The sequence below is a fragment of the Balaenoptera physalus genome (genome assembly GCF_965194825.1).
Source record: "Balaenoptera physalus genome assembly, chromosome: 20".
Lineage (NCBI taxonomy): Eukaryota > Metazoa > Chordata > Mammalia > Artiodactyla > Balaenopteridae > Balaenoptera > Balaenoptera physalus.
The window spans coordinates 4,866,435-4,884,985 of record NC_138901.1 but is presented as its reverse complement, the minus strand read 5'-3'; the positions used below and the strand labels follow the sequence as shown (position 1 = coordinate 4,884,985).

General features: G+C 45.4%; 1 long non-coding RNA gene across 1 annotated transcript; it reads left to right on the top strand.

Annotated features, from left to right (window-relative positions):
- Nucleotides 1-1,747: 1,747 nt before the first annotated feature.
- LOC309649665 lies at nt 1,748-18,220 on the top strand. The gene is made up of 2 exons (XR_014257242.1): nt 1,748-14,043; nt 14,193-18,220. It is a non-coding gene; the product is annotated as an uncharacterized lncRNA (long non-coding RNA).
- Nucleotides 18,221-18,551: the final 331 nt, after the last annotated feature.

Genomic DNA, 18,551 nt, shown 5'->3' with positions numbered 1-18,551 from the left:
ATGCCACTTTGATTATATTTGTCTGCCTGGAAAGCCTACAAAACGAGTGACACAAGCCTTAACTTGACTTGAGAAGTTCTCCGTGATCTCGATGTCTCTCCAAACTGCTCTCCCACTGATCACCCGCAGAAACGCTTGGCTCAAGTCAAGTTAGACTCTGTTCTCATTAGGATTAAGTTCATTGTCAGTAACAGAGTAACCCCAGATAACAGAGACTTAAACTACTCAGAGGCTTATTTCTCTCTTATTTCAAAGACCCAGTCTAGGCAGCCCAGGACAGGAATGTTGGTTCTTCTCCACCAAGTGCCAAGAGGCCCAGGCTGCTTCTGTCTTGTTGCTCTCCCTTGTGTGACCTACAGTGCCAAGGTCACCCAGGATAACCATTAGCCATTTCAGATCCAACTATCAAACCCACAGCCCAGCCAGAAAGGAGGGAGGAGTGAAGGATACAGTTTTTTCCTTTGAGGACATTTTCTGGAAATTGGATGGCTTCCACTGAAATCTCATTGGTCACAATTGAGTCACGTGACCATATGCAGGTGCAAAGGAGACTGGGAAATGTATGTTTATTGCTGGGGGACCTTAACCCAGCTAAGACTCAGGGTTTTCTTACTAACGCAAGAAGGTAGGAACAGCTAGTGATCCTTGCGACAGCCAACCTTTTCTGTTCCTCAAAGCCATGGATACTTTTGTCACCATGCTGGTGCAAAATGGTCTCTTTGCCTGACATACTCTCTGACTTATCTAAATCCTGCTTCTCAGAGAAATGAGGGAATTGAGCATTGACCTTGGATTTGCTCAATACCAGGTTCAGATCCCAGCCTTCCCACCCTCACTTGCCCTAAGACCTTGGACTTAATGCCTCTGAGCCTCAGTTTTCTCCTCTGTCAAATGGGATAGCAAAACTAACGTGGGCTATTATTATGAGGATCACACAGGGCAGTTTTTTTTTTTTTTGCCACTTTATATTCTTTTATTGCAAAGCCACCAGTTAAATATGGCCCTTAACTTTAAAAGCAGCACTTTTTTTTTTTTTTTAGTTTCTGGGCATAATCTATTTTTTTTTTAAACATCTTTATTGGAGTATAATTGCTCTACAATGGTGTGTTAGTTTCTGCTTTATAACAAAGTGAATCAGCAATACATATACATATATCCCCATATCTCTTCCCTCTTGCGTCTCCCTCCCACCCTCCCTATCCCACCCCTCTAGGTGGTCACAAAGCACCGAGCTGATCTCCCTGTGCTATGTGGCTGCTTCCCACTAGCTATCTATTTTACATTTGGTAGTGTATATATGTCCATGCCACTCTCTCACTTCGTCCCAGCTTACCCTTCCCCCTCCCTGTGTCCTCAAGTCCATTCTCTACGTCTAAAAGCAGCACTTTTTAATGCCCATGTTAAGTTCTTGTGGTGAAAATGAAAATATAAAAGACCTCTTTTACGTTGGCTAAATCAAGAGGGTAGATCTCATGCTAGGTGTTCTTACCACAATAAAAAAGAAGTCTCCCCAAACTCAAAAAAAGAATTCATTGAGGAACAGGTGAGAATTAAAGCTCACGCCTTTTACACTATCTATTAAAACATTCAATATTTCTCCTGTCCAGAAATTTCTTGAGACCAGTAATTATATTTCATAGTCATTAATCTACCTCAAAAACAATCACATGGTACTGCTGAGCTATCAATCTGACTTATTGCTATTGATGTTAGGGAAACGATGTTGAGGTGCACGGGGCAGTTTGATAAAGCACGTAGCAGAGTGTCTGCATAGCCTATGTACTTGAGAAATAAAAGTTCCTTATCTCATCAATAATCATGAGATTTATGGTTTATCTCAAAAGACTCAACCCAAGTCCTTTTTCCTTCACAGATAATTTCCTCTGCATTTCAGGTTAGGACAACTGTTTCCTGCATTAAACTCTTCCAATAATACAGATTTTGTTTGAGACACTGATGTGAAAATGAATGTAACATCTTTATTTTTATTTTTTTTTAAATTTTGAACCCTCAGAAAAGTTGAAAGAATAGTGCTTTGACTTTTCGTGAATTGTTACGTTAAATGATGATTCCTTCATACACCTATGCCCAGTTTTTTCTCTATTCCAGATGAAATATCTCTTGAAGGCAACGACCGTGTTTTAAACAGGATGTTTCTTTTGTTTTTGATCCTTGCTTTTTTATCCTCTTAGTACCTCTAATGCTGCTTAATAAAAATGTGCATTTCACTTCTCCCTGTCTTCTCCTGTCTTTGATGATCTCCATGGATGTCAAAACAGCTGAAGGCAGCAAGAAAGGCCCAGGATAAAATTTTTAAGTCTTGTCAAAATTGTCTATTATTGTTTTAAGATGTGGTCTCCAAGCAGATGTGTCCTTCTGTCACGTCTCCTTTGCATGTATCATAACTCCCACGAGCATTCTTAAAGCAGACAAACAGTGGCTGAGTGAATGAGTGAATGAATGTGTGGCTATAGAGATCCAACTTATGATGACTGGGGAGTAACTCAGCTGGTCAGTGACAGAGCACAGCCTTGGCCCTACATGAATCCAGGGCTCTAAACTATGTTCTGTAAATAGTGAGTTCACCCAGAGGCAACAAATGGTCCTGAAGATGCTTTGTGCATGTCTCCCCATTTTTCTTAGGGAAGTCTAAATTAACTAATTTTGATGTCAATCCGCTCTCGTAAGAGAATTACATTACTAAGATATGACATGTGCTCTGAGGCTCTGGGGAAGCTTAATGGATTAGAATTCGTTGTCTTTCTTTCTTGGACACTGCAAGGGGTTAGGATGGCTTCTCAAAGGCAGTCAGAGAGAGCCAATCACCTTCAGCATCTTATCCCCTTGTCATGGTGTTGTCCCATCTATTTTTCAGAAGGTAGGAAGGACTGTCTCAGAGGCTGGAACAAAATCACTCCCCAGGTGCATACTTGTAAATATGAAATGATAACACTCTGTGCAGTGTATTGGGTGCATAAATGACCTTCACTCTACATGAAACTTCCGAGGTAGGTATTGCTATTCCATTTTAAAAACGAGCTAACCAAGAACCAAAGAGGGTTACACAAGATCACACAGCTCCCGAGCGGCAGAGGCAAGATTTGAATCCAGGTTTCTTTAACCCCAAAGTTCTTTTTAAAATTCCACAATGGAAGCCCCTCCATGAAAATTTCATTAATAAAGAACATGTTCCAGAAAACATAAAAATCCGCAAATTTGCTATAGTCGGTTGGCAAACAGGAAGTGAACATGCAGTAATGTAATTTCTTCAATAATATCCTGGTCATTTTCTTATCCTATTTTTCTCTCCTCCACTGCAACTTCCAGAAAATAAACTAGAGGTCAAGGAAAGTTGTTTTGCTTGTTCTTTGTCCAAGCTCTGGAACACGAGAATTAACGCAGTCATTTTTTATTTTTAAAAAGTCGTTTCTACTTTATGAAATGGCCTCTTCTCAAAAATCACTGCTGGGCTTGAGATGCTAGTGGCAGTTAGGGTGCCAGAGGCCAGCTTGCCTAAGAGAAAGCAAACTCTCACTGAGTCAGAGGCATTTACATTCTCTCTTCTCTCTTTCTTTCTGGCACCTATTATATATATTTTATAGCCAGTAACGTGCATGTACACCTATGACACACACACATAATAAACTGAACAGATAAAGCGCATTATTATGCCTCATCTAGATCACCAAATAACGTGCCAGCTGAACAAAGGCTCTTAGCAGAAAGATTGCAGCGTCTGTTCACTTTTGTCTCGCCCTCCATCTGCCCCCCCTTCCCCTGGCTCAGAGCGCTCCATGTCAGGGCTACAAAGCACCACATTCCTCCAAAGGTTTAATCTTTGCAACATTCCGGCATGCGAGTTATTAAGAGGAGATTGTGGAGGGCTGTGATGACGGCTCGATGGAGACTTTTCCTGGATAAAAGGCCCTTGCCTGGGATTAGCTTTACTTCATTTGCGGTAATCCTGCCGTCCCCCCTTGCCTGGTTTTGCTTTTCTTGGGGCCAGGGTGACAGGGGAGGCAAGTGCAGGGAGAAGACTCTGCTGGGATTAGCAAGGACGTGATGGAGCTGACGTGAAGGTGGACAGCATTATTGGAGGAAACTGGGGAGGGGTCCAAGAACTCTACTCCATGGAGGATGGAGTTTGAACAAGTCCCTGCCCAAACAGCCTGGGTCAGGGGCCCGATCTCTAAGGCTTTTCTTTAAAACGTAAAACGAGGCCAAGCTACTCAGTTGACAATGACCACAGGTCCCAGTGCACTGGTGGGCAGTGCCCATGTCCTAAACGGGCAGTTACTTGTTTGTTTCAGCCTTTCCATTTTTCTTCTCTGCTTGCTACCTCCAATTCTGTCCAAAAGACACATGCATTTCCTTCACTTCTCACTTGCTGTCTGCAATGATTTGATGATTTCCACTGATGTTCAAATAAGTAAAGAGAACAATGTCTATGCGAGTTTAGATTTTAACTCACTCAGATGTTGTCTGTCTTCCCTAATGTCCACGCTCATGGGGAAGATAGGAAGTCACTTCTGTTGAGGTTTTAGATGTTGATGGCAGAAGATTTCTCTTCCACGAAGAGTGTGTAGTGGTAGCTCCTTAACAGTGTCGGCAGCAAACACTGAGGAGATACCTGGCACACAGTAAGCAGGCAACAGATGTGGCTCCTTGTGGCTGATGAGGAGTTCGAGAACGTGTCCCAGGAGATGCTGTGATCACAGAGACCGCCTTGCCACCAAGAGCAAATGGGGCAGTGTTTTCGCGCCATGGCAGAACATCAGGATTAGCTGGGGGACTTAGTAAATACACAGCATCCAGAGTATCTGTTTGTTTTAGTTTAGTTTAATTTCGTTTGCAGTAACTCTCGTGGTTCTGCCTGGTATGAGAAATACTCCAGGAAGAGTGAATAGTGTCCGGGAGTTAGAAGGCTGGCGATCCACCTGCAAGGGGTAAGAGCTCATCTACATCAGTAGCAAATAGAAAGGGAAAGGAAAGTGTAGATAAAAGAGATTTCAAAGAAGAAAGGACACATCTTCGTTACTTAGTGCCCATGGGAAGTGGAAAAGAGAAGGAAAAAGTTCTGTGTTTTCAAAAGCAAGTACCCAAGAGAAAGGAAAGAGGGGGTGGGGAATCATAGAAAATGATTTCATTGATGGATATAAGGATACTAGGAGGGGAAGAGGAAAAAAAATATACGTAGACTAGATTTGAGATATAACAACTTGAGTTGTTATATTCGTTAAAATCTTTCAGGATCCCCAATCTGAGATGTTTTCTCTTCCCCAAAGTAAAATTTGAGAGAGGAAACTATGAAATGGGCCTTTAATGATGCAGGGGATCAGACTATTTCAATGAAAACTTTGACAAGATCCATACAGATGTTTGAAGCATGTTTCATTCCATTCAAAATAGTGTTTGTACTGCAAGTTTGAGGCTCCTGTAAAGAGAAGTTAAATCAAACCCCGGCACACCCTGAGTGCTATAAAATTACTCATGAGAAACTTGTTGTCAATTACCAGGTAAAATAATAGGGTGGTTTTTTTTCTCTCTTTCTTTAAAATACCACTTCTCAGCCAAGCAGTCATACGAGTGCCGTCAAGGGCCGGATGTACTGTTTCCCAGCAGGGATGAACAGGTTGCTGGGAGTCGCCCAATGAGTGTATTTATGGCTTAGCTGGCATTCTGGGCAGGCAACACAAGGCAATCTCATGAGGAGCTGCAGAAGAGTGCCTTTGCTTGTGACTTGTCCCATTTTCCTTCCTAAGATGGTACTCACCTCTCGGCCCCATAGGGGTTGTCTGCACCCCAGAAGATTTCTGTTATGACCTTGATAGGCTTTCTGTGAGCGTGCTGGCATGCCTTCCCCAGGCTGCCCACTGCTGCTTCTTCATGGCCAAGCTGAATGGGAAGCTCCCACGGCCCTTGGGAAGCTGCCATATTGATCTCTGAGGGAAGCACTCCTTTTCTGCACCCTCAGGATGAGTGGGAAGAAAACGAATGCCTTGGCAATTGGTTTGTTCACGGCTCAATCCAGATGGCAAAAGGGAGCATCTCAATAAATCACCACATGATAACATTTATAAACACCCTTGAATCACTGGTTCTCAGCTAGCAAGAAGCATTAGCTAGGTTATGGTCTCGGCTATTTTATTAACTAGCCAGTTGAGTGTTAATTTACCCCTTGGGTCTTGACGCTCTACGATGAATGACATCAACACTTACAAATTATCTTCTGGCACTGAATACTTTTACTCCTATTCTGCAAGTATGATGCTGACAGTGATACTTCGTGATGAGCATGATCATTTATGTCATACGCAATGGAAACACTGGGCACAGAGAGACTTCCAGTGATTCACCCAGAGTCACACAGTGAGTGAAAGATTCAGGAAGTAAACCCAAGGCTCTGACTCCAAATTCTGTGCCCTTCTCGATCATCATACTGAAGAAATTGAACTTGACAATCAGCAGGTCCTTTCGGCTTTTAACCTCACCTTGCTGTGGGATTCAGTGCCGGCTGGGAGACTGTCTCCTACACATGGCAGCTGTGGAATGTAGAATTCAAGTGGGCCATTGGAGGTCAGCTCAGCCTCTTATCCAGGCAATAAATGGAGTCCCCTCTTCTAATGCACTCCTGGATCACTTGGCCTCTTTTAAAATCAGCCTCACGATTGATCAGGCATCTTTTCTGGCACCTTTCCTCTATTCTCTCCTGCTACAGCTCAAGACAATTAAAAAAACTGCTTTTATTTTTTATCCACTGGAGATTACACAGATCGTCATCTCAGTAAATGCTGTATCTATTTTTCGTCAAGGACTAGAATGCACAGAATTTAACAGTCGGTATTGATCCTCCCGCTTTTGATGAGACTTTACTTTTCTCCTGTGTGCTTTCTACCTGACTCCCTCATCCCCTCCCTCGTTTTTAAGGCTTCAGATGTCTCCGGGTCAAACACTGACATGGCCACCACATAATACCATTTGCTTGGCTACATGCAATCCCTTGGGATCTCTACGTCCCCACTTTCTGACTCTCCCCTCTATCTCTCTGGGTTGTCTATCAACTTTTAATCTTCCTTTTTGCCTCTGCCACTTTCCCTCTTCCTGTCTTGGTGTCAGTTCTCAAGCCTACGTGCTGAGAAGAAAAGTGAAAAAGTGAAGAGTCTGAAATCTGATGCCAAGCTAACCTGTCTAATCCTGTTCCATGGTACAGCAGGGGCTGAAATACCTGAGCAATAACCACAGGACATGAAAAGGGAAGAGGGGGAGATGGGCACCCTCTCTTTTTCATTCATTCATTCTGACAAATGCCTGTCAACACTTAACAAGGGTGCCTTAAGGTCAAGAGGACAAAGCAGTTCTAGATTATTATTTCCTTTAGTCTAGCTTAAAAAGGCACTTAGGGGCTTCCCTGGTGGCGCAGTGGTTGAGAATCTGCCTGCTAATGCAGGGGACACGGGTTCGAGCCCTGGTCTGGGAAGATCCCACATGCCGCGGAGCAACTAGGCCCGTGAGCCACAATTACTGAGCCTGCGCGTCTGGAGCCTGTGCTCCGCAACAAGAGAGGCCACGATAGTGAGAGGCCCGCGCACCACGATGAAGAGTGGCCCCCGCTCGCCGCAACTAGAGAAAGCCCTCGCACAGAAACGAAAACCCAACACAGCCAAATAAATAAATAAATAAGTAAATAGCGTTCCCTTTAAAAAAAAAAAAAAAAAGGCACTTATTCTCCTTGGAAATGGAATGACCCAGATGGCATGAGTTAACCAGAACCTTATGTTTGGGGAGGAGAGGAAGAAGTCAAGTTTCAGTGACATGGATTACAATCTTGGGCATAGCTTCAATTAGATCATGTGACTGTGAAAAAGTCACTTACCCTTGCTGTCCATTTTATCACTTGAAACCTACAGATACAAATGTCCTCACAATGAGCCTCACAGACTGTGATGTTAACAAGTTAGAGATGTGAAAGGGCTTTGAAATAATACACACATCACATGAATGCATGGAATAGTGACTGGTCTTACAAGCATCGCATTTGCTGGTGGAGTTCTTCAGAGAGAAGTATCAAATTCCCGTGGGCTTTCCGTGTATTCTTTCATGGCTGGTTGAAAAAGTTCAACCAATTTTGATTTATTTTGCCTATTCTATGTAATCTATTCATATCTGTTTATAGACGTGAGAATGATCTGTCACCCACTGGTCACAGGGGTTATTTGAGTAATCTGGCAGGCTAAGGGAGCATCCCATTTTGTAAAAAACACACATTCTCCCACATCTGTGGGCTCAGCTGAGAAGAGGCATTCTTCCTCCACCAAGAAGGCCAATTTTCCCATCAAGTTCTGTGAGTAGCTGACCTCGCCTGTTAAAACACTCACGTCTTGCTTGCTGTCATTTTGCAGCTATGTAACACGTATCACACAATAGGGGAAACTTCCGGGGTTCTTTCCATTATTAACTTTACTTATATTTCATCTCATCATGGGAAGGAGCTCAAGGCAAGCTTTGTTCATGAAAAGAAGACTCTGGAAAACCACCTCTGAATTATCAGTTTGCGGTGAGATAAACCGAGGAAAGATTAGGTCACCAGCACTATCTGATTGTAACTGTCACCATCTACCTGGAAGAGTAAATTTCATCCACTCATAATATACTCTTATTATATAAGTAAATCTCTGGAATCAAATACATTTTAGTACAATAATTCCAGAATTATTGTTTTCAAAAGGAACAAAATCTAAGCTGTACTATTAGGAGGGACGTGTTTTCCTCATCTAAGACCCATAAGGGATGTGTCTAAGAAGAAAATAATGATGCTGGTTGTGAGGACGAGAGCTTGCTTCTTAGGCAACTTGAAGCATATCAGCTTCAGCTTTCTATTGAAGGTGTAATGTGAACTTGAGCTCCTACCTTCTTCCCAACTCTTGGGACTCATTTCCTTCTGTTTCCAAACACATGTCGACGAGATAGATCCTCCATTAGCATCTAGTAGAATGCTAAATTTGCAAGATGTAAGTAGGGAACGAGGGGGAGGGTGGATTTCTTTTCTTTTAATTAATTTTTATTGGAGTATAGTTGTTTTACAATGTTGTGTTAGTTTCTGCTGTACAGCAAAGTGAATCAATTATACATATACATATATCCACTCTTTTTCATTGATAGATTTCCTTCCCATTTAGGTCACCACAGAGCGTCGAGTAGAGTTCCCTGTGCTAAACATTAGGTTCTCATTACTTATCTATTTTATGTACAGTAGTGTGTATATGTCAATCCCAATCTCCCAATTCGTCCGACTCCCTTTTCCCCCCCTTGGTAACCATAAGTTTGTTCTCTACATCTGTGACTCTATTTCTGCTTTGCCAATAAGTTCACCTGTACCATTTTTCTAGATTCCACATATAAGCGATATTATATGATATTTGTTTTTCTCTTTCTGACTTACTTCACTCTGTATGACAATCTCTAGGTCCATCCATGTCTCTGCAAATGGCACTATTTCGTTCCTTCTTATGACTGAGTAGTATTCCATTGCATATATGTACCACATCTTCTTTAGTCATTCCTCTGTCGAAGGGTGAATTTCTTGAGGAAAATGAGGAAATGGACAGGTCAGGAAAAGGGGGCACCCATGTGGGACCCCCGCCTTCCTGAGTTCTATGGCACCTCTTCCTCTTGGTGCGGTACAAGGAAATAAGTAAGGTGGAGTTCCCAGTGTTGCTTTCTGAGATCTTCCTGACCCTTCTGTGAAAAGATGTAGATGTTCATTTAGATCTACATGATCTACATCTTTCTGGTTTGGGGAAGACCAGAAAGGCAGAAGGAAGAAGTCAAGTTTTGGTGACATGGATTACAATCCTGGGCTTACCCTCAATTAGGTCCCAGGGAAGAGAAGGGATGTCTGCTCCCCATCACCTTGTGGATTGCTCCAACGGATCTGGGGCCGAGAGCACCCACGGGCATCCTGCGGATCACCTGCCAAGTCATCTCAGCGAAGCAGCAGTTGTGGTGGGGCCTGAGGACTGGCAGTGACGGAGACAATTCCCTGGACATAGGAGACACTAAAACTAATTCTTCCTCCTTTCATTGGTCAGCAAGGAAAACGGCTGTGAGCAAGAACCAAGGGCCATATGCCATGCAGGCGCTTCATGTGTGCAATCCCGTGTTGTATCCTTCATATTCGGTCCATGTGCCCCTCTCATCGCTTTTTTTTTTCCCATTGCATGGCTGATGTGTGATCAAGGGCTACACAAGACATAAATGTGAGCCAAAGCAACTCTAAGCAGGTAGGGAAGCAATTGCAAAATAAAGCATATTTAGTTCATCTCAAAATTCAACACAAGTACCTCTTTACACACTCTGTGTTACTGAATCCTGTTCAGGTGGATAATCAAGGGTAGCACTTAAATCTCCAAGTATGAAAATGAGGTGTCGCTCGGTCTTTGGTTTCTACATGGTTCAGCCAAAATTTGCTAAGAAATCAGAGGCAACGGTGACCAACACGCTTGCCCTTTTACATGAGTCTCTGAGCCTTGCTGGAGTCATTAGCTGGGCTTCCGTGGCTTATCCAAGGGTTGTTTTCTTCATCTTAGAAGATGCGGCGGGTTGAGCTGGTTGTTGCTAGCTTCCTGAAAGCACTCCCAGATCGGAGTGAATGTCCCTGCCAGGTGGTTGGAACAGGAAGAATTTCTAGGGAGGCGTTCACGTTGGATCTAGTTCCCATCACTAATTAAAATCTGAAGGTAATGGGTTACTAATTTGTTGGTTCCTTTTACCACGTTATAGCTTTTTGAGGACTTGGGGGATAAGGTTACGTTACTATATAGCTCTTGTCTAATTGGGGTGTAGGGTCTGGCAATGGTCTTTGGAGCCATCTGCCTTGGTTCTCTTTCTCTGATCCAGAACCCTGGATGGCAGAGTTCAGAAGGGCGTTTCATCCTGGGTCCCTAACCAGTGGAAATCTGAGCTCAACTGAAACGAGCTGCTCTTAAATTTAAGTGGAAGAGAGTCGCGGCTCACTGAGCAACACCTTTTCCCAGAGGGAAATTCATAATTCAGTACCATCGACCCTCTTGCCCGTCCGCTTTGCAGGAAGTGGGACCAGGTGGGAGAAAAATGCTGACTTTTTTTTTTTTTTTTTAAGAACATGCTAGGGTGGAAAGTCTGGGCAGTGGGCTTGGCGTCAGATGATTTGGGTTTGCATCTGGTCACTGCCGTGTGAATCTGGGAAAGTCATTTGAATTTTTCCGAAACTCGATTTCTTTATCTGTAAAATCAGAGTCCTATTACCTCTTGTTGCCTACTTCAGAGGGTTGCTGGAGGGAGGAAAGTTAAAATGAGATACAGTTTGTTTGTGGACAAGAGAATGGGCAAAGCGCAAAACACCGTTGGATGTGAGAGTTGCCCAAGGGACGAGAAACGTTATAACTTAGAAACGGAATCCAAATAAAAGATGCACCACCCTACCCACTCCCTAATAATCCTCTCGTCTGAAGCAACCCTTTGAGGGCTTTTGCTGGAAAGGTGGAGAATTGAATCACAAGAATAACAGATTCGTTCTTGATTTAACATTTCTGCAGCTACCTGCCCTATAATGACAGCCTTGTCCACTTCATGGACAATCTCCTGGCGGCTCTTTGGGTGACTTCATAAGGACTTGGACACTTCTAGAGCATGACAATCTCACTCTTTAATTCTTTGCTTTAGGGGCTGCGAATGCCAGTGTCACAGCAGAAGTGGCTTCCAATGGGCAAGTCTTCCAGAAGCTCGTGGCCCCAGCAGTGTCTGCAGGCAGATCTCGGCAGGCTGACGAGCAGGCAGGTCGGGCCCCAGCCACAGGGAAGAACCTCAGGCCAGCGGCCAAGTTTCAGCCAAGAGGGAACATCTCTTCTGGAGTTTATAACCCTGCAAAGGAGGCAGTCAGTAACCAAAAGCTGCACCACGCCCTTAATACCACCACATTAGCCATGAACACCTTGGTGTTAATTCACAGCGATAAATCCCACAGTTATTTCATCTTGCTTACCGCTCTTTCAGGCAGCAACACTGAGACACCTGGCAGGGAACCGAGAGGGGGTGGCTTATCGTCACAAAGTTTTGGAGGTCTTGCTGAGACCAGAGCTCCGGCTGTTCCCATGGGTCTCTCATCAAGGGGCAAAGGGATTCTCGGTTTGGCTGCCCATGTTGTCACACCAAGTGTAGGGTATATGGCAATGATTTCTCTGGAAAGTTCAAGTTGGAACCTGCTGGTTTTTGAACACTCCAGTGAGTGCTTATTTGGTACAAACAAGTTTTCAGTCATCCGCGAGCTTCCCTGCTTCCTGAGAGGGCCTCCTGAATGATGGGGTAGCTCTCACCCAGTGTTCACATGTGGTCTTCGCCATGGTCCACAACTTGGAAGGCCGGATGCAGGGAGTATTTTTCAACTTTCTGTGAAAACTTGGTCTTCCTCATAGAGACGTGTCCCTATTGGATGTTCAAATTGGACACGATGTATAACAGTCTTTTTGCATTGTGTTTAATCAAAAAAACAAAAAACAAAAAAAACCTGTATTGAGGACTTCTTCATGCCAGATACTGGAGAGACATAAATAGGAAAGGATCCTGGCCTTCAGGAACTCACGGTCAAGTAAAGTAGATAGATGGGTAACACGTTCAACCACAGTGTTAAATTATACACGCAACCATAGCAGAGGTTCAGAGTGCTATGGTAGTCCTTGGGGAAAGCAGTCTTTTTGGGGGTGGGAGATGAAAATTAAGTTTTGAGAGCTGAATAGGAGTTTTCCAGGGAGAGAAGTCTTGTCATCCCAGGAAGAGAGAACCGCCAAGAGTGAAGACCTCAAGGTAGAGGAGAGCAAAGCATGGTCTATAGAGTGAGAACAAGTCCGTGGAATTGTTTATCCCAAGTGGGACTTTTCTCATGAACTTGTCTGGTTTTTTGTTTTTGTTTTTTTAATCATGAATTGGTGTTGTGATGTTTAAATTTATTTATTTATTTTATTTATGGCTGTGTTGGGTCTTTGTTTCTGTGCAAGGGCTTTCTCCAGTTGCGGCGAGCGGGGGCCACTCTTCATCTCGGTGCGCGGGCCTCTCACTGTCACGGCCTCTCTTGTTGTAGAGCATGGACTCCAGACGTGCAGGCTCAGTAGTTGTGGCTCACAGGCCCAGTTGCTCTGTGGCATTTGGGATCTTCCCAGACCAGGGCTCGAACCCGTGTCCCCTGCATTGGCAGGCAGATTCTCAACCACTGCGCCACCAGGGAAGCCCTGTCTGGTTTTTTGATTCTTGTTTCCTTGTAGAACATATACTAGGTTTGCTCTGTATACATTTTCTGCGCAGGCTGGTGTGTTTATGCTAACATGCTATGCATGCTAAAAACATTCATGTATCACCCTGTAACCATGCTGAGCTTCTTTTATGTATTGTTTCCTCCTTCTCATCTCCAAATACGGGGCTCAATCCCCATTCAGCCCAGATCTATTGCTCTTAAAGGTAATGAGTTCAAATCCTTCTCTTTCAAAATTTACCCCAGCTCCCCCTTGTTACCAGATGTCTGGAAGTGGGGTTGCAGGAGGGAAGGAAAGGAGGCCCACTGCTTTTTCTCCAGCTCACAATTCATCCCTCCATTCATCCCTCGCGGGACAATCGTGTGGGTTGTCAGGTGGATGTTTCTCCTATTCTGTGGGTCTCCAACGACAATTGTGGCCTCATGTCTCACCTCCATGCCCCATGGGCACTCACTGTGAGTGTCATCGGTGAGGTCAACGTGACACGCACGAGGGTGGGGAAGTGTTCCTGGCACAAGCCCTTGAGACTCCAAAGTTCCATGAACTGTTTCTGATTCATTCATTCATTCATTCATTCCTTCACTCACCTATTGGGAACCAAGCAAAGTGCTAGGCGCTGGGGTCGCCACACTGGACAAAGCAAATGGTACCTGTCACCGTGAACCTCACCCTCACAAGATTCTGATTCAGAACACCAGTCAGGCTCAGATTTGGGGATCTGGGTTCCTTAGTACCCAGCCACCTTCCAAGAAGGGCGCTACCTGTAGGAAAACCACTTGTCCCTTTGGGGATGGGAGGTCAAGAAGCCACCATTGACCACAGCTTCCAGCAAGGGTCAAGGCAGCCTCTGAACTGGCACAAAGATGCTGCGGGGAAGAGTTGCTGCGGAGAAGATGTCCCAGGGCGAGGCAGGCGGTGGTCGAGGCTTCAGATTCGTGGCTTTAGAGTGAATATTTCATTCAGGCAAGAGATCTGGAAATCCAAGAAGCATCTGATTCCTCTGTGGAGAAAGTGCATTTCACGTGTCTAAACTCAGACCCCTTCACCCACTGGCCTTGAAACTGCAGGTGTTTAAGCCCCAATAGTAGATTTTGGAAAAGGGCATATGAAATGCACAAGCAGCTCTCTAGCAGACCAGCTGACCCAGTCACAGGATGGGGCTCCCGAGTGTGGGTATCGGCCTCTAGCTTCTGCCCCTAAGCTTTTTAGGGCTTCTCTGCTCTCCCCGCCACTCTGGCAGCGGTTTCTGTCTGTTTCACTCACGGCCACACCACCAGAGCCTAGAACAGAGCCTGTGACATCCAGAGTGCTCAATAAATGCTTAGGGGCTGAGTGGTCGAATGCTCATTTTGACCCAGACACAAACCACCCAGCTGCCAACACCCTGTGAAAAGGAAGGCGAGGTGCTTGTTCTCCTTTGGCTTAATAACAGTCTGCAGGAACTGTTTCCTTTTATATCCCTGCTTAGCTCATTGTGAAGGCCCCATAAATATTAACTGATGGACGGGAAGCTCTGGGGTTTGGCTCCAGACAGATCCAAGTCCTACTTTTTGAGGAAGTTTGTCAGGGCAGGGGAATGTGGGGCATTACGCGGTGAGTCTGGAAGCTCTCAAGACCCCCTTCTGCTTCTCCCAAACACAAAGCTTGGCAGAAGTGGGTGGGACAGAAGCGAAGTGCCTAATGACACTCACGGGTTATATAATGACACTTTCGGGTTCCCACTGGTGGTGGGTTTTAAAGGAGCTCTGAGTAATTTCATTTTCGGAAGGCTTTGTTTTCCTCACCCTTCATTCATCACCCTTGCTCTTTCTCTGGTGCCTTCCAGGAGAGACCAGCTGATGTTAGGCTACCCCGCTGAGCCCCTCAGGGGACTCGGCAGGCGTCTACACACAACCGTAGAGAGATTTGGAGACACCGTCTGCCTTGCGCATAGTTTAGCAACGGGACTCAAGTGCTTAGAACGCAGCCTGCGCTCCTCTGCCTCTTCAAGTCCCCTTCGTGGGAGAACCTCACGATCCGCTGAAACTGCTTCTCATAGACTTGTCCCCAGGCCAGGAGCTTCAGCAACACCGAGGAGGCCGCTAGAAATGCACATTCATGGATCCCACCCCAGAACTCCCAGACACTCTAGGATGGGGCCCAGCAACCTGTGTTTTAACAAGCCCTCCAGGGAATTCTGATGCATGTTCATGTTTGGAAATCACTGCTCTAGCTGCTAGAGTCTAATACGATGATTCCCAGGCATGAGTGTCTGTTTACAACATTCAGCGAAGCAGCTGCCACCCCAGACCTACTGAATGAGACTCCCCAGAATCTGCTGTGGTCCCAGCATCAGATTACTGTTTAGTTCTCTTCAGCTGCACAGGGGTCCTAAGGATGCTCGGTCGCGGCTGATAGCCACTGCACCAGGGAAACGCCCCTCGTGTTGGACATATGTTGGGCTGTTCCCATGAGCAAAACTCTCCAAAGAAGGCAGCGCTGGGAACAGAGGTGTGGGCCTTGCACATCCTGCCCTAGGACATAACCAGTTCATGCACATGGTCCACACTTTGCCCCGGCTCTTGGCTACAGCCAGTGACGCTGCCTCTGAACCTCTGAATGCTCAGAGGCTGTGCCTCAGGAACCTGTGTGGGAGGGCATCACACCACGGTTTCATGAGGGACTGAAAAGGCTGTTGTGACATTTCAATTTGGGGAGAAAAGCCCATTTGGGGTGTAGTTTGCCAACCCTTCTCTAGGCCCTAGATCTGGACCCTGACTTCACAGTAGAATCACTCTCAGAGGTTTTTTGTTTCATTTTTTTTGTTTTGTTTTGTATTTTCACCATTGAGTTCTTTTTTTTTTTAACGTCTTTATTGGAGTATAATTGCTTTACGATGGTGTGTTAGTTTCTGCTGTATAACAAAGTGAATCAGCTATACATATACGTATATCCCCATATCTCCTCCCTCTTGTTTCTCCCTCCCACCCTCCCTATCCCACCCCTCTAGGTGGTCACAAAGCACTGAGCTGACCTCCCTGTGCTATCTGGCTGCTTCCCACTAGCTATCTGTTTCACATTTGGTAGTGTATGTATGTCCATGTTTCATTTTTTTAAACTGATGCCTGGATGCTACCCGCCCCCAGACTTGGATTCAGTCATTCTGAGGTGGAGTGTAAGCTTTTCTTTTCTTATTTTAACTCTCCTAGGGTTTCAATGTACTGCTCGGATTGAGAACCACTGCTCTGGATATTCACTGAATAAGTAAAATACTCACCCACTCAGAACCTTAAAATATCAGTCAGATCATATCAGTCCTTCAGACAGCATTCCCCACTCCCACCCCAGTGGAGCCTTGAGATGAACACAGCCTCTGGGAGATGCAGAGGCAGAGGTACCGGCTGAGCCTAGCCTGGATTCCTGACCCACAGAGACCGTGAGACAATAAAGGTTTGTTGTTTTAAAGTGTCAAATTTTAAGATTGTTTGTTACACAGCAGTAGATAGCTGATACATTTTCTGTGCTGCTTAAGCTGGTTCAGAGAATTTTTCCCAAATATCTCATCTTAAATACTGGTATGTGTTCTGGGTCTCCAGTATAGAGAACATTTGAATGGATGACTCATCAGGGATATTTTTACCCCTCTCCCTCCCACCCCCATCCCCACTGTAGAGAGTTTTAACCCAGATCCCAGACAGGGAAATTGAGTTTGCAGCTGCTCATCCAGAATTATGAAACCATGTGCCTCCCAGGACCGGTGTTTGCAGGTAGAGCTCCTCAGCCCCATGGTTTGACTATTCCCATGTCAAAAGCACGGTTTCCCTTCCATCAAGGCCCTTTGGCAAGCGGAATGTTATCAAATTCCACACTGAAGCAGAGACTTATTGCATCTGGGGAAGGATTCATTCTGCTGAGCCTTCAGCAGCGGGGCCCCCTCGGAAGGCAGTCCATCTGTGTTAATAAATGTCTCACCTCCCAGACAGCTTCAATAAGGTTAACTGCCAAGGGGAGGTCATGCTTGTCCGTTTAGTTTTGCAGAGACATGGAGGTCCCGTCTGATGAGGCTCTGGAATTCAGCTGTTGTCCTGAAGGAAAGACAGACTGGCAGCGTCTTCCCAAAGACCTGCCCCCTCCCTCCCAGACATGCTCTTGTTTTGCTTCCCCTCTTGGAGGCTAGAGACTGCTGGAGTCATATAGCTCAGTGTGTGTTTTTTTGTGTGTGTGTTTGTTATTATGTGTAATATATTTGTGTAGGGCTTTTCTATTTTAAAAAATGCTTCCTTAGCAGCCATCTCTTTTGTTTTCCTAGTAGTTCAACTGTACAGGGATTACTTCCCCCATTTTACAGGTGGGTATGACTGAGTCTCCGTCTTACCTGGTTCCCTCCTCACTCCTTAGGATTACAATGGCTAGTCCTCTGCCATGCTGTGCTCTCCTGTTGGACATAGCCTCTCCTTGCATCATCTTCAAAGAAAACCTTAGTGGTCAAGGGTTCCCTAGGGTTTCTCAGAGCTTCGGAATTTCACGGAAGGAAGAAAATGGCAGAACGCCCCAAGCTTGGGCATTCCCAATGTCCCATGAGAGGGAAAAGGAAAGAAAAACAGAACCGGTCAAGGCAGAATTTTGACAACCAGAGGGACTGTAAGAATCGTTTCAATCAGGACCTTCGGGCTTCCCGGGTGGCGCAGTGGTTAAGAATCTGTCTGCCAATGCAGGGGACGTGGGTTCGAGCCCTGGTCCAGGAAGATCCCACATGCCATGGAGCAACTAAGCCTGTGCGCCACAACTACTGAGCCCGCGAGCCTAGAGACCGTGCTCCACAACAAGTGAAGCCACCGCAATGAGAAGCCCACGCACCGCAACAAAGAGTAGCCCCCGCTCGCCACAACTAGAGAAAGCCCGCGCGCAGTAACGAAGACCCAACGCAGCCAAAAATAAATAAATAAAATAAATAAATTTATTTAAACCCCCCCCCAAAAAACAGGACCTTCATTTGACAGATGAAAAAACCAAGGCGTGCACGGGAAAGTGAGTGACCAGAGCCAGGCAGGCCAAGACTGGACCGTGGCCCTGACTCCCAGCCAGGGCTTTTAGCCGCGTCTTTCTGAACGCTGACGCCGGGGTCCGATGGTCCTGAAGGACCTACATGAGCACTTGTGTGTCTCTGTGCTGGTGGTGGCCCCCTTCCTGCTTTTCCCTCCTCCCTGTGTGTAGGTTTCCCCCTTTAACTCAGACACACCAGATTTTCTGGGTTTGCCTCATGGTCGGCCTCACTCTTGCTCTGGACCCTGG